General features: G+C 36.6%; 1 pseudogene; it reads right to left on the reverse strand.

Moving 5' to 3' along the window:
• Positions 1 to 14367: 14367 nt before the first annotated feature.
• LOC113922402 overlaps positions 14368 to 27429 on the reverse strand; it is a 98048-nt pseudogene continuing 84986 nt past the window's right edge.

Below are 27429 nucleotides of genomic sequence, written 5' to 3' on the forward strand. Positions count from 1 at the left end.
ATCACCCCTCATCCAAGGTAGCACAGCTGAGTGCCAATACTTTAGCTCATGATTTCCCTGTGGGGAAAAACAAAAGTGTGTGAGTAAGGACCTGGATTCCCCAGCTGTGCAAGACAGTGCCAAGAAGGCCCATTTCTCTCTTGCCTCATGCAGAGCACTGAGTCATGAACTGCATCACTGGGGGACAGAAAGAGGCTGGCAAAGCAGTCAATAGGATTCTTAGAGTCCATTAAAGGGGCATGGATCCTGCTAACTCAGATCAAGGACTCTGTCAAGAAGCACAGTTACAACAGCTGGGGATACATCACATGCATATTTCCCCAACTTGCCAATGGGCAGCCCTAGTAATCTGCATACTTCACTCCCCCACACCATGTGGTCAGCTCCCTGGTTCATGCTTTCAACAGCAGTAATAGCAAACATTGACAGACAGCTAATGAGCACACGGAGAGATCAGCCAGAATCCGTGGGCCAGAGAGAGATCACAAGCTTGAGTTTTTACCTCTGCTCTTGGGAAATCAAAAGAAAGGCTGTCAGCACCCAGCCTGGTACACTACAGGATTAATAAAGGCATATAAACTTAAGAATTTTGCCACAAGAGGGAGCAAGAAGCATGGGGCAGGTATATAAATAAAAGGTCTGAGAAAGCCGCCAAAACCCTAGCAGAGCTAATGGAAATATTTCTTACCTGAAGTCAGTTAGTAGGGCATCTGGGTGACTCAGTCAGTTAAGCATCTGCCTTCAGCTCAGGGTCCCAGGGCCCTGGGATCCAGCCCCGCATCGGGTTCCCTGCTCAGCAGGAAGCCTGCTTCTTCCTCTCACACTCCCCCTATTTGTGTTCCCTCTCTTGCTGTCTCTCTCTCTGCCAAATAAATAAATAAAATCTTAAAAAAAATATAAAGTCAGTTAGTAAAGAGTAGAAGAGATGACTGCTACTTCAAATGTGAAGACAAAAATTCAAGACTTCAAGGACTATAAGAAATCAAGGAAACATGACACCACCAAACATTCACAATAATCTTCCAGGAACCAACACCAAAACCATGAAGATCTGCAGTTGACCTGATAAAGAATTCAAAATACTGGAACTTTAAAAATCTAAAGCTCAATGGGCTATGAGAAAACATGGAAAGCAATTCAATACAATCAGAAAAATAATACATGAGAACAAATGAGAAGTTTAACAAGAATATAAAAATCAGGGGCAGCTGGGTGGCTCAGTCATTAAGCATCTGCCTTTGGCTCAGGTCATGATCCCAGGGTCCTGGGATCAAGCCCCACAACAGGCTCCCTGCTCAGCAGGTAGCCTGCTTCTCCCTCTCCTACTCCCCCTGCTTGTGTACCCTCTCTTGCTGTCTCTCTCTCTCTCTCTCTGTCAAATAAATAAATAAAATATTAAAAAAGAATAAAGTCTACACAACTAACCATATAAAAAAAAGATATAAAAATCACAAAAATGAACCAAACAAATTCTGGAGCTAAAGAATACAATGAATGAAATTTAAAAATGAAATAAAGTATCAAAAACAGTAAGGATCAAGCAAAAGAAAGAATCTATGATTTAGAGGACAGGGCCTTCAAGTTACCTAGTTTGAGGAGAACAACAACAAAAGAATGAAAAAGAGAGAAGAAAATCTATGTGATCTATGGGATTCCATTAAAAGCCACAATCTTCTAATTATCGCAGTCCTATAGAAGAGGAGAAGGGGGCAGCAAGTTTATTTAAAGAAATAATGGCTGAGAACTTCCAAAATTGTAGAGCTATTTGGATATCCACATTCATTAAGTTCATAGTTCACCAAACAAACTCAAAGAGATTTTCTCCAAGACACATTATAATAAAATTTTTAGATAGCAAAGGTTTTTTTTTTAAAGTATCTTAAAGCAGCAAGAGAAAAGCAGCTTATAACTAACAAGGTTATCAGCAAATTTCTTAGCAGAAGCCTTACAGGCCAGAAGAGAATGGAATGATACATTTCAAGAGCTAGAAGAAAAAAATGATCAATCAAGAATATTCTATCCAGTATGGTTATCCTTCAGAAATGAAGGACAGATAAAGACTTCCAGTTGAATAAAAGCTGATGAAGGTAATCACTACTAGACTTTCTTTATAAGAAATATTGAAAGGAGTTCTTCAAGCTAAAACTAAAAGATGCTAATAAGTAACATTAAAAATGAAAATATATAACTGCTAAAAGTAAGTGCATAGTCAAATTCTGAATAGTCTAATACTGTAATATGATGGTATATTAAACACATAACTCTAGTATAAAAGCTAAAGGAGCAAAATCCTTTATAAGAACAAGACTCCTTTATTAAAAATAACTATAGCTAAAATAATTTGTTAATGAATACATAATATAAAAATAAGGAAATTCTGACATCAAATTATAAAAATGGGGGCAGGGGAGTAAAAGGGTAACCTTTCTGTGTGTGATCAAAGTTAAATTACTATCGGTTTCCTGGGTGGCTCAGTTAGTTAAGTATCTGCCTTTGGCTCAAGTCATGATCCCAGGGTCCTGAAATCAAGTACTGCATCAGGCTTCCTGCTCAGAGAGGAGTCTGCTTTTCCCTCTGCCCCTCACCCTCACTCATGCTCTCTCTCTCTCTCTCTCTCTCTCTCTCAAAAATAAATAAATAAATAAATAAATAAATAAATAATAAATAAATAAAAGTTAAAAAAAAGTTAAATTGCTATCAATGTAAAATAGACTGCCATACCTATGACATGTTTTATGTAAGCCTCATGGTAATCACAAGCAAACACCTACAACAGATACACAAAAGATAGAAGAAGGGAATCAAAGCATACCACCACCCAGAATCATCAGTTCACAAAGGAAGGAAGCAAGAGATGAAAAGAACAAATGAAAGAAATAAGAGAACTACAAAATTAATTAGATGACATTAGTAAATCCTTACTAACAAAAATTACTCAAAATGTAAGTGGACTAAATTCTCTAATCAAAAGGCATACAATGGCTGGAAGCGGGAAAAAAAAAAAAAAAGACCCACTATATGCTGTCAGGTTGGCCAGCAAACTCTAAGATGGTGAATGAAAAGATTACTCCAGACACTTTAGTAGGAGAAAGGAGAGGCCTGGGGGCCAGACACCCTAGTGGTGAAAGGCCTCAAGCCAAACTCTGTCTTCACTTTTTTTCAATTAGTCTCATCCAGGGAGGCATGTACAGGTCAGGTTTTATCTATCCAGGCACTGTGAATCCCCACAATATGCTGCCTACATGAGACTCATTTCAGCTTTAAATATACATAGGTTCAAAGTGAAGGGATGAAAAAAGTTATTTCATTTAAGTGGAAGCCAAAAGAGAGCAGAAGTAACTATACTTATATCAGACAAAATAGACTTTTAGCTAACATTGTATCAGGAGACAAAGAAGGTTATTATATAACTATAAAGGGGTCATTCACCAAGAGTATATAACAATTATAAATATATATGCAACAAACAACAGGGCACCTAAATATATTAAACAAATACTAACAGATCTGAAAGAAGTACAGGACAGTACAATAATAGTAGGGTACTCCAATACCCTACGTTCAACAATGGCTGGATTATTCAGACAGAAAATCAATAAAGAAACATTGGAGTTGAACTATACTTCTACAAAATGGATCTAGCAGACATATACAGAACATTCAATCCAAGAGGAGCAAAATACGCATTCTTCCAAGCACATATGGAACATTCTACAAGATAGTTCATATGATAGGTCACAAAACAAATTTTAGGAAATTTAAGAAGACTAAAATCATACCAAGTATCCTTTCTGATCACAATGGTATGGAAGTGGAAATCAATAATAAAAGGAAAAGTGGAAAATTTACAAATATGTGGAAATTAACTCAAAATGGATGAAAGACTTAAACATAAAACCTGAAACTGTAATACTCCTAGAGGAAAATATAGGTAACAATGTTTTGATATTGGTCTTGGCAACAATTTTTTGGATATGACACCAAGATCATAAGCAACAAAAACAAAAGGAAATAAATGGGACTATATCAAATTAAAAAATTTCTGCATAGCAAAAGGAACAATCAGCAAAATAAAAACATGACCTGTGGAATGGGGAAAATATTTATAAACCATATACCTGATAAGAAGTTACTATCCAAGGGGCGCCTGGGTGGCTCAGTTCGTTAAGCGACTGCCTTCAGCTCAGGTCATGATCCTGGAGTCCCGGGATCGAGTTCCGCATTGGGCTGCTCAGCGGGGAGTCTGCTTCTCTCTCTGACCCTCCCCCCTCTCATGTGCGCTCTCTCTCTCTCTCTCATTCTCCCTCACTCAAATAAATAAATAAAATCTTAAAAAAAAAGTTAATATCCAAGGGAGAAGGAAGAGCAGTCTTTCACTTAACGCATGTGTATATGAAGACAGTTTATATGACACAATACAGAACTTTTAAACAAACAAACATAAAAAAGTTAATATCCAAAATATATACAGAACTCATACATACAACTTGATAGCAAAAAAACAAAACAAAAACAATCTGATTAAAAAATGAGAAGAACTGAATAGACATTTTCCCAAAGCAGATGTAAAAATTGCTAAACAGGTACATGGAAGATGCTCAACATTACTATTCATGAGGGAGATGCAAACCCAAACCGCAATGAGATATCACCTCACATCTATTACAATGGCTATCATCAAAGAGACAAAAGATAACAAGTATTGGGAACTCTTGTGCACTGTTGGTAGGAGTATAAATTGGTGTAGCCACTATGGAAAACAGTATGGAGATTCCTCAAAAATTTAGGACTAGAACTATCCTATGACCCAGCAATCCCACTTCTGGGTATTTATCCAAAATATTTGAAATCAGTTCTTGAAAAGATTTCTGGACTCCCATGTTCAATGCAGCATTATTAACAATAGCTAAGACACAGAAACAACCTAAGTGTCCCTCTACAGGTGAATGGATAAAGATGTGTGTACATATATATATATATATATATATGTATGTATGTATGTATGTATGTATATTATACACACATATACACAATGAAATGAGAAAGAAAGAAATCCTGTCATTTGCAACAACATGGATGTAACTTGAAGGCATTATGCTAACTGAAATAAGTCAGATGGAGAATGACAAATGCTGTACAATATCACTTAAATGTGAAATCTTAAAAAGCCAAACTCAGAAAGTAGAAGAGTGGTTGCCAGGGACTGGGGGTTAGGGGAAATGAGATGGTGGTCAAAGGGTACAAACTTTCAGTTTTAAGATGAATATGTTCTAGGGATCTGATGTACAGCATAGTGATTATAGTTAATAATACTATATTATATAATTGAGAGTTTCTACAAGAGTAGATTTTAATGTTCTCACCAGAAAAAAGAGATTATTATTACATGAGGTGAGAGAGGTGTGAACCAACCCTACTGTGGTAATTGTTTCTCAATATATGAGTATCAAGTTATCACATTGTACACCTTAAACTTATACTCTATGTCAATTATATCTCAATAAAACTGAAAAATTTTTTTTAAAAATCCCAATCATATTTTTAAGGGTAATCATTTGAACTAAATATATAAAGTATTGAAACTCTATTCTTATCCAAGATTTGGTATATCATGTAAACATCCCTTATCACCAAAAATACTAGTTTTTTGGAGGGCTTGTTTGGCCCCTAAACTAGCACTTTCATGTTAGTGAATGTTATTCATAGTCTACAGGGCACCCCTGTCTCTTTGTAAACTTTACATGTGCTTAACCAAGAATTTATTTATTTATTTATTTTAAGATTTTATATATTTATTTGAGAGAGAGAGAGAGCACGAGTGATAGAGAGCATGAGCATGGGGGAAGGGGCAGGAGAGGGAGAAACAGACTCTTGAGCGAGGAACCCAATGTGGGACTTGATCCCAGGCAGGACCCTGAGATCACAACCTGAGCTAAAGGCAGACTCTTAACTGACTGAGCCACCCAGGCGCCCTAACCAAGAATTTAAAGGCAGTAGTTTCTTAACAGAAGAGTGCTGCTTCTCCCTGCTAGTATTCCCACTTCTTTATCTACTGCAATTAAAATCATACTTCTGAAGCGAGGATCTTAAAGTTTTTTACCTGATTGTAACTAGTAACACACAAACCCTCCCAAACATCTTTAGGAACAAACCAAACAACCTAATTCAGGTGGCCAAGAAGCTACCTCTTCAGAGTTGTTCCCTTCTGTGCCATTTTAATTGCTTTCTGAGTTTCACAGAAAGCTGACATTTTCAATGAAGACATCAAGACCAAAGCAGAGCCAACCAATGGCTGTATACAGCCTCACATTTCAGGCTTTTACAAATATTTTTAGCTGGATCCCGTCCATGGTGCTAAATATGCTGTATTACATCTATTCTCATGGAAACAGACATGATATCATAAACACAGGATTATAAATTCACTGCCTGATTAGGGAAAAAAATTAGAAAATAAAATCTTCTTGGCTAAAAGAACAAGAGCTCTTATTTGAACAATAACAACAAACCCAGTGGTGGGAGCAAGGAAGACATTGAAAACAACAAAAAGTTATCTTTTCTTTCAAAAATTTAGTTTTCCCAAAAGGAAAAAAATGTGGTTTGAAAGCTGGAATTGACCTATTAGACACAAATTCAATGAGAAAATAATTCCAAGTGATGTCAGCTACTTAAGGCTGGCAGTTATTTTCAGGGCTACTCATTCCATTATTTTACTGAGCAGCAGCTGGTAAGGAAAACCACACTCAGTGTAACAGCCCACTTCGGGACTATTACACCAGCCAGCTAACTCTGCCTCTCCCCTTTCAACTATGTCACTCAGAACCCCTAATGACTTTCCTCATCCAACAGAGTAACATGGAAACTCTTTCATCTGGCCTTCAAGGCTCTCCAGAATCTGACCCCAAACCTACATAGTAACATCAAACTTTAGGACTTTTTTATGTGTACCTTCTAGGCAAGTCAAAATGAGCTGTTTACTTGTGCACAGTGCTTGTACATTTCTGCCAACTATATTTTGCTCCTGTTTTTCCCTCTCAAGAAAAAGTTCTGACCCACCACCTCCATAATTTAAAATCCTACCTATCCTTCAAGTCATGCATCAAGTGTGGCTTCCATTTAGAAACCTACCTTCATTGCCCTAGCCATACAAAATTTCCCTGTCATAAACCCAAGACACTGCTTGAATTGTCTGTCTCTCTTAGTCTTTCCATCCTTCATCATTAGACTGTAAGCCATTATATGGAATTTGAAAAACACACATAATCAATGTTTCCTAAACATTACTGAAAGTAGCAAGCAATGGAGATGTTGAAACTTTTCATCTCTATAAAAATTTAATCTGAATGTATCAAATCCAGGTAGAACTTAAACTGGGGGGAAAGAAAAACTACTTGTAAATCTCAGTGCTGCACTGAAGTGAATGAGCAAATAATTCATTTGGAATACTCATATTTCATTCCCAAGATTTCCGTAAGCCATGGTGAGAAGTGTTGATACTTTAGCATCTTCCTTTTATAGATAAGAAAATGTATGTGCAGAGAGGCTGTATGGTTTACCCAAGTAACAGCGGAAATCAGAGCTAGAGCTAGCATTAGAGCTGACAGCTTTCAGGTCAACAGCTTCATTCACTCAGCTGTATCTCTTAAGAAGCCATTTCTAAGCTTCGGACGGAGTGGTTCTGAACTCTACCATGATACCGAGAAGTTTTGTTTTTCATCTGAGTACTTCACATAGCTCAGTGTCCCCACTGAAAATTAGTCTGATAATTTGCAGCATTAAAATTATTCTAAATCGCACAACTCCCACATTCTTCCCATATCTGAATAATTCAGGTTGAGAATTTTAAGTCATTAAAAGGGTACCCTGAACCTTTTCCAATTAAATGACAAAATAGACCTCCCAGAACAGGGACAGTCACAGAAAGCCCGTATTATAACTCAATATTGATATATAATAATTGAGCTAAAATAAACTGCAATGAAAGTAGCAGATAAACAATTCAAGAAAACATCAACACAATTTAATTGTATTATGATTGCTTTGTAATAATTAAACATCAAAGTCAACATGTATAAAAGGATACTTCTGAAGCAAGAGCACAAATTCCCTCAAAGCCAACTTTGTTTGAAGATAAACTGTAGAGTCTAGTAAAAAGAAAAATTAAAAGGCCCCCTGTGTAAAAAGGTTTGGAAATTGAATGGAAGTTTAAATAGCTATTGAACTGTATAAACTGTCGGGGGGGGAAGGGTGGATTTTTCCATAAACTTCAAAGAATTTTCAAACAATTCGATATTTCACTCTTTCCCACCTAATTCCCCAATTTATTAATAAAAATTTCTATTAGACTGCATTCTCTAAAAGAATCAGAGAAAATCAAATCCTGAAAGTTACAAGAACAAAGAAAGGGCATGCAGGTCCTCATTAGTGAGAAAATGTCTCACAGTTTCTCTTCTGTGATGGGAAATAATGTCTGCACAGCAACCCACCCAAGTAGCAGAGCAGTTTCCAAGGTCTTTGTCTTTTAAAATGGACAGATGACAAATAATCTGACCCAATTTTCTGCCCTGTTGGCACAAAGCAGCACAATTTTGAAAGTTCTAGGAAACCCAAATATTTCTCTGTAAAATTGCAAGTGTCAAGTATTTTCATAGCAACATAAAGAGTTCTATTGAGACAAATACTGGGCAATTTCTTTCTTCTCTAAAATCTATTTAGCCAATTCTACTGCTGGGAGGTATAGCAATTAAAATTTAAAGAGAGCTGACTATTTTCTAGGTATCGTTTTAATATCAGCTACTTGAAAATAATGCCTGTGGTGGTATACTTTTTGTTATTATTATCTTTCTACATTTTTCTTTAAATTTTTTATTGTTATGTTAATCACCATACATTACCTCATTAGTTTTTGATGTAGTGTTCCATGATTCATTGTTTGCGTATAACACCCAGTGCTCCATGCAGAGCGTGCCCTCTTTAATACCCATCACCAGGCTAACCCATTCCCCCACCCCCTCCCCTCTAGAACCCTCAGTTTGTTTCTCAGAGTCCATAGTCTCTCATGGTTCGTCTCCCACTCTGATTTCCCCCCTTCATTCTTCCCCTCCTGCTATTTTCTTCTTCTTTTTTCTTAACATATAATGTATTATTTGTTTCAGAGGTACAGATCTGTTGAATCTTTCTACATTTTTCTACAACTGGTGACATAAATGCACCTTTTCTTCCCACCTAAAAACTATCCCCAAAGAAAACAAGGTTTCCTTCTTAGGATAAGTCTATAAATCATGTCATGATAAATCAGGATGAGATATACAATGTCACCTTAAGAATTCTGAATGCCTTCCAAGACAGGAAATCTTATTAACATATCTAAACACAGTCCCCTTGAGTCAGAAGCAGAGTTGGTCTGCTCTGGAATCATAGATAAACCAAGAAGCATACCTTCAAGGACTACTCAGACCAGCATGTTTCCATAGCTGAGTGGGTCTCTAACTTGCTGCACTTTGGAATCACCAGGGAGATTTTAAACTATTGATGTTTAGGTCCTACCTTGAGAAATCCTGATTTGAATTGATCTGGGTTGTGCCTAGGACACTGTAACTTTTTTAAACTTTCCAGAACTGCTACCTTATCTTCGAGCTGTGACCAACATATTATAAAAACAAGCCCACCAAGTTATTGGAAGAGGTCAAGAATGATTTTCCCTATGAGTTTTGTATTATAGAGGTATGACATAGAATACCATATTATGTTGTGTTTGGAAAATAAAAGAATGAACAAGGCCATTGGAAAAGAAAGTATCTAAAACCTATTGAGATACAAGATGAAGTTTGAAACAATAAATTCCTAAGACTTTTTTTCTACTTTACCCTCACCCTTTCTTATGAATCTACTGGTTACTATGGAAGAAGGAAGAATTGAGAGAAGGCTGGAAAAATTTTGGTAATTTATTAAATGAAACTTTGCTTAACTTCTATAGGGTGTCATGAAAATGTAGCCAAATTATCATTATTATCATCAGCAGCATATTTATCATTACCATCATTATCATCATCATCATCAAAATTTCCTTCACCCAACTGGTCTCTGCTTTAATTTACATTAATTAAAAATACTAGGAGCCACAACTGTATGGTGAATAAGGATAAGTCCTGTACATCTTAACTGAGTAAGTGAAACAAAGAGAATGAATCTTGAAGTATACCACAAATAGAGGTACTCATCAAATGTTGTTTTTTTTTCCCTATACCACAGGGAATCTAGGACCATATGTGTAAGAGTTGTGATCATAATCCTTATGATATGAGCTAAGTTTAACTATTTTTTACCAGATATTTCGATATTTATTGTTAAATATTTAAATTATTTTTACTCTATATGTGTTATAAACAAATAATATCCAAAAAAGCTTAGAAGTTTATTATATACTTTTTAAATCCATCCAATATTGAGGAAGGAAAAGTCAAACAGGGGCATATAAATGTAGTAAAAAATAAATAGTTGCCTTCCATATTCTTCAGCGTCAGAATTTCCTTCACTGTTTATATGCATAATCTCTACCTTTTGTAGAATTACACATTTTCTCAGTTCAATCAAGAAATAATCTATGTGAGATCAATATGTAACTAATATTTTCTCACGTTCAACCACCCTTTGGATTCAAAATAAATAACACAAATGGTAATAACTCAAACTTTGTTTGTACATTGCTACCTCCTGTCTAGTCTTAGATCTCTAGTCTTATCCCTAGGTTATCATCCTTAGGGTACCTCAGAGGTGTTAACTGGCACCTGATTTTGCCTCAGTTTATCATTCATTCCACACTAGTTTTGAACACCTGGCATGTACTAGATAAATCCCTTCCTTAACATCTACCTTTGAGGATGATGACTCCCATAAGCTCCTTCCACTGATCTGTTCTGGAACAAGCCTGATTATCTACTTGGGTCTACCCCTGCTCCTCAGATGTTCCAAAGAAAGAGGTGACAAAAGTGGAACTGAATGTACTTCCATCCTACTGGGCTGAGGCTATCCTATCCTCTATGATCTGAAGAGAATACTCAGTTTTTTAAAGCTGTGTCATCTTTCATTATCTGACCACTGAGTTTGTGTCTCTACCTAGGAGAATCCCTTACAAAAATGAGACTTTCAGCTTCTACCGGCAATCTTAGTTTCAATGAGGCTCCTACCCAGCCCTCTTAGTTGTAACAGAAAATACTCACCTTCCCTCAGTCTCTGTCTTCAGGATCTTATCTTTGCCAGTTTCCTTTGTCTAATTCACACCAATGCATCCAAATACAAGTCCGGGAACCATTTGCCCTGCTATTTTATTACCCACTTTCAATTACAGTTTTGTCTTAGAGATGGCTCTGCTCTATTTGTAAACTTAGGTAGCAAAACTGATGCATATAAATAGTAAATAATATTTGACAGTATAAAGAAGTTACTTTCTATATATCCTAAGTTAATACAAATAATAAAATTACTCAATTTTTAAAAGCTATGAATCTAATCTAAAATAACATCAGGCTGGCTTTTTGCAAATAGTCAAAAGCAATCTACAAAAATGAGGAAATGACATGTTGAGGTAGATCAGTGTTACTGGATGGGCATGGTTTGGGCAGATCTCAAGCAAGCTACACAAGTAGTTAAACTGAGGAATAAAGCATATTTATAATGAAAGGAGCATATATTTAGCATAGTTAAAATCTCTGCCATCCTTGCCACGGATCGTTGGCTCAGGGTTGGGCATCAGACTAAAAAGCCAGACATCTGTATAGATTACTCCAACACTGACTCAAAAGCTAGCAATCTTTTACAGATATTGAACCAATGAGATTCTCCTTCTCAGGGAGTTTGAATGTATGACTTATGGAGAGAGCTAGCGGGTTTTAGAAAAAACAGAAAGACAAAAACATGTAAAGAAAAAAAGTAGAGGGGCACCTGCGTGGCTCAGTCAGTTAAGCATCTGCCTTTGGCTCAGGTCATGATCCCAGGGTCCTAGGATGGAGTCCCACATTAGGCTCCTTACTCAGCAGGGAGCCTGCTTCTCCCTCTGCTCCTCCCCTCTGCTTGTGCTCTCTCTTTCTCTGACAAATAAAGAAATAAAAATCTTTGAAAATAAATAAAGAAATAAATAAAAAGAAATAAATAAAAAGAAAAAAATAGAGAAGAGTGATGACAATGACAAGAAAGTCATCAAGTCCCATCCTGATGCCAAGGGCTGGAGGAAGAGTGGGAGAGTGTAGGTGGTAGGAAAGTTGACACGATCAGTCAGTGTCAGGCACTGTTCTACACTTAACAAGCAGTAACTCATCCATTTTTTTAAAGATTTTATTTGTTTATTGAGAGAGCGAGCATGAGTCGAGAGGAGGGGCAGAGGGAGAGGGAGAAGTAGACTCCCCGCTAAGCAGGAAGCCCGATGTGGGGCTTGATCCCAGGACCCTGAGATCATGACCTGAGTAACTCATCCATTCTTCACCTGAAAAACAGTGGGAAAGATACTGTTTTTATCTGCATTTTACAGCAATTGTGGTACCTACCTGATATCTTAGTACTGAAAAGGGGTTGAGGGTATGGGCTCTGAGACAGATTGCCTCACTTTGAATACTGGCTCTGCTGTTGTGAAAACCAAGTGAGTTAATATTTGTATGTGTGATTAAAATACTGCCTGCACCTAGTAATCACTATATAAATGTGTAGCAATTACAAAAATATAACTAAACATGCAAAAATATCATGCCAGTCAGTTATTAGTCAGTATTTACCAGAGAAACAGAGCCAATAGGATATGTAGAGATATATATAAGGGAAAATTTATTTAGGAACTGGCTCGTGTGGTTATGGAGGCTATGAAGTTCTACAATCTGCTGTCTGCAACCTGGAGAACCAAGAAAGCTGCTAGTATAATTCATCCTGGGTCAAAAGGACTGAAAACTAAAGGAGCTTCTGGAGTTGCTACCAGTTACATGACTGAAGACAAGAGAACTGTAAAGACTAGTGGTGAAGGTCCCGGAGTCTGAAGGCCCAAGAACCAGCAGCTCTACATTAGAGAGCAGGAGAAGATGAACATTCCAGCTCAAGAAGAGAGAGAGAATTCCTCTTTCCTGTAACTTTTTGTTCCATTCAGGCCCTCAATGAATTGAATAATGCCTATCACATTAGTGAGAGTGGATCTTTATTCAATCTATAGATTCAAATGCTGGTATCTTCCAGAAACCTTCTCAGACACATCCAGAAATGATGTTTTACAGCTATCTAGGCATCTTTTAGCCCAGTCAAGTTGACATATAAAATTAACCATCACAAACTCCATATGTATGCTCTTTATAAAAAAACATTTTATGTATTTATTTGACAGAGAGAGAGAGAGAGAGTGTGCGTGCCAGGGGCAGTGGCAGGCAGAGGGAGAGGGAGAAGCAGGCTCCCCACTGAGCAGGGGGCCCAACTCAGGGCTCCATCCCAGGACCCTGGGATGGAGACCTGAGCCAAAGGCAGATGCTTAACCAACTGAGCCACCTAGGCACCCCCAATTCTATGCTCTTATAGCTGTGTTGTAGAGTAAGAGCAGAAATTGATAGCTGCAATTTTGAGGAGACAAAATAAACACGTGTTTTAGATCTATGTGTATTGGACAGGGTGATGCTTTGCACAACTCCAGGCATTGGGGGAGCTGTCCACATAGGCTACAACATAAATGATGAGCTCCCTACAAGGCAGAACAGTGTAAATGGTGGCCCCTGCATTTCTTCAACATGCCAATCCAGATCCGGAATGAAGTCCCTGTTCTATGTCCCAGGCAGACTGTGTAATAGTATTCCCCTGGAACTGGTTTACAGTGAAGAGTTCAGTCCACTTTGCTTGTCAGTGGATCCTTACTACAAATCACTGTTACTATAGGACTTAAAAAATATTTAGATAAAATGAGAATGGGCCTCTTCCTTGCAATTCCAAAGGGTCATATTAACACATGCACATTGAAATAAAAGTTTAAAAGGAAATTGTCCTCATTCCTTTGGTTTGGATTTATTAACACCAATTTCAATTTTGTGTAATGTGATTTGTGCATATATTTGAATGAACAGATATGCTCTAGAAATCTGATGTACACTTAAGTAGATTTAATTAATATCTGTCAACCAAGGTTTAAATAAAATGTAACCACTTTATAGTCTTCTGGGTTTTTTTAAATTATTTAAGACCTTTATTAACGGGTGCTTGCCGTTTGTTGATTTTTTTGAAAAAATCAAGTTGTAAACTTTTCATTACAAATTAAAAATGAGGTTCTTAAAAATCTCAACTGGACCAGATATGAAACAATTTAAAAACCTGTAAAGGTGTATTGAGAAAAACCAGGTTTGTTTTTTAAAAAAAAAACACATTTGTCATTACCAAAAAGAGACGTCTTTAGGTAAAAATAATAAAAACCCCATGCTGCATAGATAATGCAGATAGTTCTATTTATCTGGTCAGTGGGCAAAAAGCAAGCACTTAAGGTCTTCAGCTCCAATCTTTTGTTCATTTCTTATTGCTGGAATTTCATCTTCATTTCTTCGTGTTGGATGACTAAACCGGATGATGGTAGAGATGGTAAACCGGCATTTACTCAGCGCCGCCCTGTTCAGCCTCGGGAGCGGACGAATTCTCAGCTGGTGGATCGGCTGCTTTTGTCTCTTCGCCATCTTGTGGTTTAGGGTTTTCTGGGCGTCTGCGTCTGTAATTGAAGTTGCGGCGGTACCGACGTTGAGGTGGCTGCTGACCTTGGGTCTCAGCTCCTTGATTTTCCTTATCTTCCTCATTGCCATCCTCTCTAGGCTGTCTTTGGCGAGGAGGACCCCTGCGGAATCGTGGTCTATAACCCCGATACATATTCTGTCTCACTGGTCTACCTTGTTCTCCTGCACCCTGGTTGTCAGCACCTTCCATCACTTCTCCCTGCACAGGAGGGTTGGAATACTGCGGTCGACGCCCAGAGGGTCTCCGCATGTAGTAAGGTGGGAGCCGTCGCCCGCGGTAGGGCCGGCGCTGTTGGGCCTGGCCTTCGGGAGCACTTTCCGATCCCTCGTTCTTTTCCCCACTCTCGCTATTCTGGTAATGCTGCTGGTAATTGCGTGGAGGACCCCTGCGACGTGGATAGCGTCTATAATGGTTACGATCTGCTGCATATTTACTGCCATGCACTGGAACTCCGCCAGGGCCTGTCACATTTGCTGCCTCCGCACCCTTTTCTCCTTCAACAACATCAAACTCCACAGTCTCTCCATCTCCTACACTGCGAAGGTACTTCCTGGGGTTATTCTTCTTTATGGCAGTCTGGTGTCCAAATACATCTTCCTTGGTGTCATTCCTGTTGATGAAACCATATCCGTTTCTTACATTGAACCATTTTACTGTTCCCAAAACCTTCGTTGCGATGATGTTCTTGTCCCCGCCGGCAGGCGCCGCCGATGTGAGGCCGCCCGGGCCGCCGCTGCCCGTGGTGCCGGGCTTGGTGTCGGCAGCGCTGAGGGCGGGGGCGGCGGGCGGCTGCTGGGTCTCGGCCTCGCTGCTCGTGGTTGCGGTGATGGTGAGTGGGGCCGGCGGCGGCAGCTGCGGCTCCTCCCGGGGTGTGATGGTAACTAGGCCGGCGGCGGCGGTGGGGCTGCTCAGGGCTCTCTGGGGTCCGCTCTCCGCTCCCGCTACGGATCGAACTCTAGTCTTCTGCTTTTTTTAATGAGATGAAAAGGAGAAAGGCAATTTGGCAGTATCTACAACCTAAAATCTTGGAGCGTTTCCCTAAGCCAACAAGTCTGCTTTTGCCTTATTTTGTATCAAGCTATCAGTAAGAAAACCTTACAGAATTTATTCCTAAAAATGTCTTCCTTCTTTACGCTGGATATGTGAATGATTCTCCAGGGTAGCAAATTTCACTGTTTCATTATGTGGCAAATAATCAGCTTTGGTAAATAAAATTTTCTTTTTAAATGCCTTAGAAATCATCAAAAACTTCATGCATAAGTCTGACAAGGGAAAATACATCCAGGATATATATTCTTTCAATCAAGACATATTCTGGAAAAATTATTTTGGTGGAAAAGAATTTAAAATTAATATAGTTCTTTTAAAAATCAGCATATTAATCATTGCCCTTCTATCTTATCATTAATAATTATTAGAAGTACTTGAAAGTAGAACTTTGGAATCTTAGTTTATATTTAAAATTTCTCAAATGAGATATTGATAAATTATACTTATGAAATGTAACCATTTCATAATATTTTAGCACAGAGATACTTGGAAAAAAGATCAATTTTATATGTTTATAAAGACAGTAAGTAGAGAAAACATATACAACATTAATATTAAGATAATTTTTAAGTAAAGTCTTTGAAAATACCAAAAAACAAAAGGTTGGGTTTAAAAACAGAAGTCAGCATTATAGCCCCATTTTTTTTCTCAATTATGTGCCTTATTAGATAATAGAAAATATTGCTCTTGAATTGCCTAGACATTGTGTCAAATTACGCAAGATTAATAGTATCATGTCTATAGCAATAGGGATAAATTTTTTTATCCTATTTAACATTTCATATAGCAAGTTACTCATGCATTCAACTGTAATGTACCTGTAAACACAAGTCAGTTAGGCAGAATGGGCAAAATTCAGCCAGATCCCAGTATGGAGCTATGGAAAAATAATTATTTCTCTGTTTCCTGGCCCTACTGAGATAAGAGAGATCTCAATTTCAACAACATTTTACTTAATTCACATATGTTTTTCAAGCATTTGGAGCAGAATTAGGTATTGTTTGATCTAATACCAAATTTATGTATCCTTTCTTCTAAATCAGCTGATTGCTCAAGTTCAAAAACAAACCATCATTTAATATGAAATTTAAAGAAGGAAAGATTATTTCTGTAGTTTTCTTTTCTTTCCATTGACTTAACATAAAACAAAAGAAAGCAATGGTGCATACAATCATGACTGAGAAAACATCCCCGAAAAGGAATGTTTTGTAAATATCAGAAATTCTCTACAGGGGGCGCCTGGGTGGCTCAGTTGGTTAAGCGACTGCCTTCGGCTCAGGTCATGATCCTGGAGTCGCAGGATCGAGTCCCACATCGGGCTCCCTGCTCAGCAGGGAGTCTGCTTCTCCCTCTGACCCTCTTCCCTCTCATTCTCTCTCTCTCAAATAAATAAATAAAATCTTTAAAAAGAAAAAGAAATTCTCTACAGGAATAGAAACATAATGAGCTGTTCTTTGAACATAAATTGGAAAAGACAAATTATAAGATAGTATTGTAAAACTGTTGATATCACTTTTCAACTCCTTAATTTTGTTCCCTTTCTGATTTAAATAAACCTGAAAAGTCAAGGCTATATTAGTCTTGAATCACTAAATTTATGTCCACTGAGTAGAAAGAAAATCACTTTCACATACTCACCAGCTTTAACAAAAGGGGCTGAGTTGATTTGTAAATGAAAACTGGAAAAATTATATGAAGTTTCAGGCTAACAATAACATAATTTAAATAAAACTAGTTTATTTGAATATCACACACAAACAACTTGCCAAATTTTGACCCACAAAAAAATAAATGCCCAATTCCCAGGCTTTGATTGACATCTATTCTTTGAAGGAAAGTCCAATTGTTACTTATAACAGAAGTTATAATATTTAAGTCTATTATGTAAATTTGGGGATATGGAATTCATGAGCAGCTTAAGATAATTAGATTTGGGTCCTCAACTACTATATCATGTCAATACTGGCATTAACTCTTGAGAGCAGAAAGAAAAAACAATCTGCCAGTAGAATTATTTGCCTAAAAAAAAAAAGTACATCTGATTGAAACGGGAGGTTCTAAATCATCTGTTACTCAAAACTAGATACACCGAACGAGGCAAACGAATTACTTATTTCTGTGATGAACCATAGACTATAGTAGTGAGCTTCAGCTGGCTCATACCAGATTATGAATTCTGATTATTTAATTTTCAGGAATTTTCCAAGTTGGTTGTTAAACACAACTATTATTAAAAATTAAATTACATAAATTTACAATTCAGTAAATTTTGCATGTATTAAATACTCAAACCTCATCACTTCCCAATTATTTTAGTATATCTTATAATTATCTTTGTTATTGGTATTATTTATCTCTCTCATTTCTATATGGAAGAAATATTGTAGTAGGCCACTGCACACCTCTTCCCAGTTCTATGTTCTTTGACACAATGTCAGTAGCTAAAGTCAGCAGTTGCGAGAATATTTATACCACAGTAATTGGCTAACATTAAACATCCAGTCTTGATAGAGCAGTGTAAACCAAGTATATTATGGCTGTATCTGTTACACTGTGAATAGACAAAATATTAGGAAATATTCTTCCAGTACTTGAAAACTATGATCTGATTCAGCAGAGAAGTTGGTCATGTAATTGGCAATTGAGTGAAATTCCAACATGTGTTTACAGTTTCATTTTGTCTTTCTTAACACAAATAAAAATATCAACCAACAGTAATGTTGAAATACAAGCATCCATCAGTGGCAACTACAGCTTGTCTGTAGATATATAAATTTGGCAAAAACCAAACAAAGCATTATGTGAGACTCAATTGGCTTCATGGAACCTACAGTAAACATTATTGCATACTTTACTATTATTTGTAAACTGTGCGCTACACATCCTTTATATCAGTAAAACAATACATTTATATGTATGCACTGTTTTGTTTTGTTTTAGGGAAACCAGTTGTTAACTTTTACCAGCACACCAGTGATTTTTGTGTCACTGTCTTGGCCTAACATAGGTGAATGAGGAGGTTTTGTTTTGTTTTGTTTTGTTTTGTTTTTTAAGTGTTCTGAACCTGTATGAAGCAGCTGAATCTGCTCAAAGTGAGTAGCATCTGGCTCTTCCCTAAATGCTATAGAAGTCCCCGCATGTTTGCCAGTTAGGAGAAGGAAACTTCTCTGTCACAACTGTGCCCACATTTGATTGCGTAGAAAAATTTGTTATAAACTGAGGTGAACAAATGGCAGATAAGGTAATTGCTCTAATTAAATCATCGATCCCAACAAAAGGGATTAAGAAATTTCAAAGGTTATTAATTCAGAAAACTACAATGTAGTCAAATTCTTCCATCTTTCTGCTCTGCCATTTTCAGAATTTTGATTTTTATGTTTAAAATGGTTGAAACAGCTCCAGCGATCATATTCTCATGGTAAAACATGCAATTGCAGAAGAATACAAACTCTTTCCTTACTTTAGGCAAGAAAAACTTGCAGCAAGCTCTCAACAGACTTTCTTTCATTTTGCATTGTATCACACACACACTCCTAACTCAACTACAGACAAGAGAATTGAACTATCCTGACTGATTCCCTGTCTCATAGTCCCCTAATACACAAAGCATTCTGACACATAAAAAAAACTGAAATTCAAAGAAGAAAATGAGGTTTTTGTGGTTTTTTTACTATTTATTTATTTGACGGAGAGAGACACAGTGAGAGAGGGAACACAAGCAGGGGGCGTGGGAGAGGGAGAAGCAGGCTTCCCGCAGAGCAGGGAGCCCGATGCAGGGCTTGATCCCAGGACCCTGGGATCATGACCTGAGCCGAAGGCAGACGCTTAACAACTGAGCCACCCAGGTGCCCCGAAAATGAGGTTTGTAACCAACAGTACTCCTGCAAGAACAACTACAAAGAGAGAACACCCATCTTTGCCCTCAGAGAACTCAATTTTTTTTAAGATTTTATTTATTTATTTTAGAGAGAGAGAGAGAGAGAGAGTGTGTATGTGTGTGTGTGTGTGTGTGTGTGTGTGTGTGTGTGCTGGGGAGGGGAGGGAGAGAGAGAATCTTAAGCAGGCTCCACGCTCAGGGTGGAACCTGACACAGGCTCGATCTCATGACCCTGAGATCATGACATGAGCCAAAACCAAGGGTCCAATACTTAACCAACTGAACCATCCAGGTGCCCCTCATCTGTTTTTTAATTAAACAGACAAGTAAATGCACAATTACAATTCATTGTGATCAGAATTCTGATAGCCCCTCAGCTGGGTCATCTCAACATTGACTGTGAATTAAAATGGAAATAAAATCTATGACATAGGCAAACATAAATTTACAGTAAAATCCACATGAGTACATACATTCTGATGAGTGAGCCCAAACATATGAGAACTCTAAACTATGTTCCAATCCCTGCTTCTTCCCATAACTTTGTGTGTAACATTGAACAAATTCTTTAGTTTCCTGATCTTCAAAGAGTGAATGTACATGTTAAGTCAAATTTAAAAGCAAGAGAAAAAGAAATCATATACATGAAGTGATATATCTTGTGGGGTCACAATGAATGATCACTATCTTTACAACAATAGATTTTTTTTGCCTCCTCACTAAGAGAATATTCACATAAATATTAGAGCAGAGGAACACTGAAAGTGCAGGAATATTTTCAGCTAAATTGGTTAACTTGAAATTAGGTCTCTCGAAGAAAGAAAAGTGTGTATGGAAACTAAAAAGCAAGAATGTGAAAGACAGTTTGTCAGAGGATGCTCCATTTTGGCATCAATATACTTTTGCCTTAAATAAAAAAAAAAATTAAAAAAAACTTTCACCTTGCTAAGATTTCAGTTGTTCAATTAATAAATATGTATTGTGTGGAAGGGTTTTCAGATTATTTACTGTCTTTCCAAGTCATCAAGACTCCAGAAAGATCATGGCTCTAGAGGAAAGAAAAGTAAAGCTCCTAACTCTAAGATGATTGATTAAATGAAAGAGTAAATGAGTGAATTTCTTGGTGGTGGCATACTCTCTGCCACCTTATAGCTATAAGCCAAAATGACAGGATCAGCTTTTTAAGACATGAGCCAAAAAGTGAATTTCATTTTCTTTCCTTTTGCTTTCTCCCTTTCTCCATTCATCTACATCTCAGTTTGCAGGCATCATATGAAACATTGTGCTAGGTTCCAGGAATGCAAGTAATTTTCACCATGATCTTAGCTGTCAAAAAAGTTACTATCTAGTGAAATAAAGAAATATATACTCCAATGCAACATACTGAATACCTCAAGAGATGCATGTGCAGCATGGTATAGGAAGCCGCTGGAGCCAAATATAACTTTTTCCAAATATAATATTTTAAAAAAAGATACTAGATAACTGTAATAAATACAATTTTAGAAACATCATCTGTCTGTATGCTTAATTTTCAAAGAAGTAACTATACCTCTTTGAATATGCTATGTCTGCTTCAATAAAATCACTGAACCATAAATTAGAAAAATATCACAACTTTCATCTCTTCTAGGGATTTAGTATCAAGCACCATTGTCTAAATCATTCAAATCACATAGTTGTCTATCAACACTTAGTGATTCCCTAGGGATCAAGAATTCACAACAAACTAACAACCCTTGGCAACCTATGTCAGTATTTGATCTATCATACTGGAAAAGACATTTTCCCTATGTTTGCCCTTCCCTAACAAAAAACACAGTCTATTTCTTCCTTCAGTCCAAACCTGGGAAGATGAAGAACAGGTGAAAAGGGACTGTTACCTTACAAAGTAGCTTTTTTGTATTTAAAGAGACTTATCAATTTACCCTCTTGACTTGTCTTTTCAGAATAAATGATGCCAAGTTTTTTGGATTATTAGCTTAAAAACAATTTCCCACCTGTCCAGTCACGTTAAATGGTCTCTAGCCTTTTCTCATTTCCTGAAATGGATTATTTTATTTTATTTTAAAGATATACTTATTTATTTTAGAGAGAGAGAGCATGAGAGAACAAGTGGGGGGCAGAGCAGAGGCAGAGGAAGAGAGAATGTCCAAGCAGACTCCCTGCTGAGCGCAGAGCCCCATGCTGGGCTTCATCTCATGACCCTGAGATCATGACTTGAGCCGAAATCAAGAATCAGATGCTTAATGAACTGAGACACCCAGGAATCTTGTGAAATGTATGATTTTAAGCTGGATATAATATTCAAATAGAGTTCTCTTTCAAAGATTTGTGGAAAATGGTTTTTATAAGGGAAAGCAGAATTACTATTTTTTGAAATTATTAAAACTATATACAAATTTGGGTATTAAAATAATATTCATTTTAAAAATCTAAGATGGAAAGGCATTTATAAAGGTATCCCTTTACTGTAAAAAATTCAAAGGATATATGAGAGGTTGTGTAATTCTGTGAGTCAGCCTATGATAAATCATTATTACGTGCCTTATCAAGCACTAGTTTACTAGAAAAATATAATTCTAAAAAAAAAAAAACCCTTATAAACGACTGGTAATATCAAGTTATAACTTTTGTGAGCTGCTTTTGAAGTGCTGATACACTTTATTTGACTTGGCGTAGTCCCCTCCCCTAACTTAACTTTTTGTTCTGAATTCTGACTGATTATTAGTGTTCTCCAGTGAGGGTAATTTTCTGTGTTGGACATACTGGCTAAGAGTGGTAAACCTTTAAAAGTTTCTAAAGAAGTTAGAAAGTTTTGGTAAGCAACATTTATTCATCCATGCATACACAACCTTTACTCACAAAAATGTGGGACAGCTAACACACAAGAAAATAGATATAAAATTAAAGAATTAAAAGAAAAAAACTATTAGAAGAAAAAGCCGAGACAAAAAAAATAAATTCTAATATATAAGCCATAACCGGTATAAAAACAAAACAAAACTAGGCTTCATTTTTTATTTAAGCTTGATAATCAAAGTGAAAGGAGAAAAACATGTTCAGTTACATAACTGCATATATCTCAGAAAGTTTTGTTGTTGTTGTTATTGTTGTTGTTGTTGATAGGATGTAAAGAAAATGCCTTACATAATAAAGTTCACAATCTGAAATGGTCATGTGGAATAAAACCTCAAATTCTTCAAAAAGCAAGTAGAGCAACAGAATTTCACAAGATGCCAACTTTTGTTAACATTACAGCACTGCTCAAGTGAACAGTGGATTCTGTGGATACAAGAACGGGGCTTCCCTATATAGGGCTGGTCAAAATATATATATATAGGGCTGGTCATTTTGAATTAATGAGAATAAACACAATATTTGAAATGCTTGACTCTATTGATAAATGTAATTTTCTGGAATGTTCTCTTGTATCTGATAATCTCATTTGCTTTCTTTTTAGTATTTTTGCAACTGGAAAAATAACTTCTTAAAAATCTTTTTAGGCTTATAGCAAGGCAATGTTGTTTATCTCAGATCTCATTGTGGGTAAACTGCAAGAAAGGGCTGGACACCTGCGTAACTAAAGATATTTCTTATCTGGTATGAGATAAGAGACCAAGAGATAAAGCCCTCTTGTCACTTTTGACTTAAACTAGCTGTCAGCAAAAGTCCTTCCACATTAGAGAACAGATACCACAAGTAGCCCTTATCATATTTTATGTCACATAAAGGCTAATAAAAACAGATTTCTCTTACTTCATTTGTTTCTAGAAGTAAGTGACTCCATCAGAATGTTTGAAAAGCAGAACACTGTAAAATAAAGTCCAGGTCAAGAGCACACCTTCAGAAGGTGAGCCACCACCTTTTCAAGCCATTGATCCAGGATGACTTGGGTACCACTAGTTAGAATTCTGTACAAAAAAACTGTTAATGTGATATCCTAGAAGTGAGTCCACTGACTCTCATTTATTCCAACTAAACCTGAAATGTTTCTTTGTAAAATAGGTTGCAGTGTAGTCCATGCATTACATGGCCATTCAATAAATGCAAAGATTGTTTAATACCCAAATAACTTTACACACTGACACACACCTTTATTAATGTTATCATTCCCCTCTTACCATCTCCAAGAAACACAGAAAATTTAGCATAATTTCATGTATTCAAAAAGAAAAGTTATTATATTCTGTCTTGGACCCACATATTACAATGTGATGGCAAATTTCAAAGACAATAAGATAGTGTATTCCTGATTTATCATATACATTTTTAGTGCTAGAAACTAGATTTCCTGCCCACATTTTAATATTTAAAAGTACCTAAGATTACCCAGAATAGCCAACACGATATTGAAGAACAACAAAGTTGGAGGTCTGGCACTCTCTGTCTTCAAGACTTATTATAAAGCTACAGTAATCCAGACAGAGTAGTATTGACAAAAGAATAGACAAATCAAGGCAATAAAATAGAAAGCCTAGAAATAGACTTCTTATAAATATAGTCAACTGATCTTTGACAAAAGAGCGAAAGCAATACAATAAAGAAAAGATGGTTTTCAATAAATAATAATAATTTTCAATTATTTCAATAAATAATGTGTGACAACTGGACATCCCCATGCAAAAAAAAAAAAAAAGATGTAGAGACAGACATTATACCCTTCACAAAAATGAACTCAAAATGGATCACAGACCTAAATGTAAGACACAAATTATCAAACTCTTAGACAAAAACATAAGAGGAAACCTAGATAACCCTGCATTTGGCAATGACTTTTTAGATACAACATCAAAGGTATGACAATTAAAGAAAGAATTAATAAGCTGGACTTCATTAAAATTTAAAATTTCTGCTTTGCAAAAGATCCTGTTAAGAAAATAAAAAGGCAAGTCACAGACTGGGAGAAAATATTTTCAAATGACATATCTGATAAAAGACTGTTATCAAAAATATGTAAAGAAGACTTAAAACTCAATAGCACAAAAAACAACCTACTTAAAAAGTGGATCAAAGACCTTTATAGACACTTCACCAAAGAAGATACACAGATGATAAATAAGTATATGAAAAGATGCTCCACATTATATGTTATGAGAGAAATACAAATAAAGAGAGCAATAAGCTATCACTACATATCTATTAGAATAACCAAAATCCATTGAGATACCACCTTACACCAGTTAGAATGGCAAAAATTGACAAGGCAAGAAACAACAAATGTTGGAGAGGTTGTGGAGAAAGGGGAACCCTCTTACACTGTTGGTGGGAATGCAAGTTGGTACCGCCACTTTGGAAAACAGTGTGGAGATTCCTCAAAAAATTAAAAATAGAACTACCTTATGACCCAGTAATTGCACTACTGGGTATATACTCCAAAGACACAGATGTAGTGAAAAGAAGGGCCACATGCACTCCAATGTTCATAGCAGCAATGTCCGCAATAGCCAAACTGTGGAAAGAGCCGAGATGCCTTTCAATAGATGGGGTCCATATATACAATGGAATATTACTCAGCCATCAGAAAGGATGAATACCCAACTTTTACATCAACATGGATGGGACTGGAGGAGATTATGCTAAGTGAAATAAGTCAAGCAGAGAAAGTCAATTATCATATGGTTTCACTTATTTGTGGAACATAAGGAACAGCATGGAGGACATTAGGAGAAGGAAGGGAAAAATGAAGGGGGGGAATTGGAGGGGGAGACGAACCATGAGGGACTATGGACTCTGAGAAACAAACTGAGGGTTCTAAAGGGGAGGGGGGTGGGGGGATGGGTTAGCCCAGTGGTGGGTATTAAGGAGGGAACGTACTGCATGGAGCACTGGGTGTTGTACAAAAACAATGAATCACGGATCACTGCACCAAAAACTGGTGATGTATTGTATGGTGACTAACATAACATAAAAAAAAAAGAATAACCAAAATCCAAACACCGATAATATCAAATGCTTAAGGGAATATGGAGCAACAGAAATGGTTATTCATTGCTGGTGGGAACACAAAATGGGACAGACATTTTGGAAGACAGTTTAAAAGTGTCTTATAAAAATAAATACTCTTACCATACCGTCCAGCTCTAGTGCTCCTTGATATTTACCCAAAGGCATTGAAAACTTATGTCTACACAAAAACCTGCGTATTTATAGCAGCTTACTCATAATTGCCAAAACTTGGAAGCAACCAAGATGTCCTTCAATAGGTGAATAGCTAAATAAACTAAGGTACATTCAGACAATGGAATATTATTCAGTGCTAAAAAGAAACAAGCTATCAAACCACAGAAAGACATGGATCAAACTTAAATGCATATTATTAAATGAAAGAAATCGGGGCAACTGGGTGGCTTAGTCAGTTAAGTGTCGGACTCTTGATTTCTGCTCAGATCATGATGTCGGGGTTGTAAGATCGAGCCCCCTATGGGGCTCCCTACTTAGCGTGGAGTCTGCTTGAGATTCTCTCTGTCCCTCTTCCCCTGCCCTCCCCTAATTCATGCTAAATAAATAAATAAATAAATAAATAAATAAATAAATTTGGGGGGAAAAGGAAAGAAACCAAGAAAAAGTTACATACTGTATAATTTTAACTACATGACATTCTGGAAAAGAAAAAGTTTGGAGGGAGTAAAAAGATCAATGGTTGTCAGGGAGTGAGGGCTGAATATGTGGAGCACAGAGGATTTTTAGGTGTGATAAAGTGATAAAGTCATATATCACTTTTTGTGATACTATGATGAAGGACATGTATCATTACATTTGTCCAAACCCACAAAATATACAACACCAAGTGTAAATCCTAGTCTAAACAGTGGGCTTTGAGTGGTAATAATGTGTCAACTTAGGTTTATCAGTTGTAACAAATGTACCACTCTGGTGAGGGATACTGAGAATGGAAAAGGCTGTGCATGTGTGGGGGCAAGTGGTATAGGAGAAAGATCTGTATCTTCCACTCAATTTTACTGTGAATCTAAAATTGCTCTAAAAAGTAAAGTATATTTAAGAAAAAAATACCTAGGATTTACCTTCAAGAGAGCCAGGTTTGCTATGAGGCTAAAGTCACCATTGAGAAAATATCCTAAAATTACATGACTGAAAATTTAAAGGGATAAGGTGTATGACTAGATTAATAAAGTTTAATTCCATTTTAAAAAGTGAAATTTACATTTCTTACAAATAGTGTATATATTTCTATGGCAATGTTCTTGCTATGTAATGACATGTTGAAATAATTTTAATAATGATATGTTAACAAGATTGGGTATTTACTGTTTATTTGCTAAAAATCAACTGAATATTTTACACATTATTTCATTTAAATTTTGTAATAATTTTTAAGGCAAGTGTACTGTTGTTTTCCCCAATGTGTAATGCCCTTTGCTGTGGGGAATGATATTTTACTTTCTAATAACCCACTTAAAGTTCACTTCCATTTTTGTTTTTACTTTTGTTTTATGGATACAGAAAATCCTTGAGCCTCTTGTATAATTCTCTTGATAAAACGTTTCATGTTCAAGGTTCACTATTTCTTCCTAAAAAAAGAAAAAATCTAATCAAGTTTCTTTCAAGACCCTTTCTTAACTTCCCACCTTACTCAGAATAAAAACCAAAGTGCTTATTATAATCTGTAATTCTACATGGGCTGGTGCCTCTTTAACTTCCAGATCTTTGACGATCAGGTTATTATTCAAATACGCCGAACTCCTATCTTTGGGCTTTTACATTTGCTGCTTCTTCTTCTGGGGGTAATTTTTGCCCAGTATCAACAC

Source organism: Zalophus californianus, chromosome 9 (assembly GCF_009762305.2).
Source record: "Zalophus californianus isolate mZalCal1 chromosome 9, mZalCal1.pri.v2, whole genome shotgun sequence".
NCBI lineage: Eukaryota > Metazoa > Chordata > Mammalia > Carnivora > Otariidae > Zalophus > Zalophus californianus.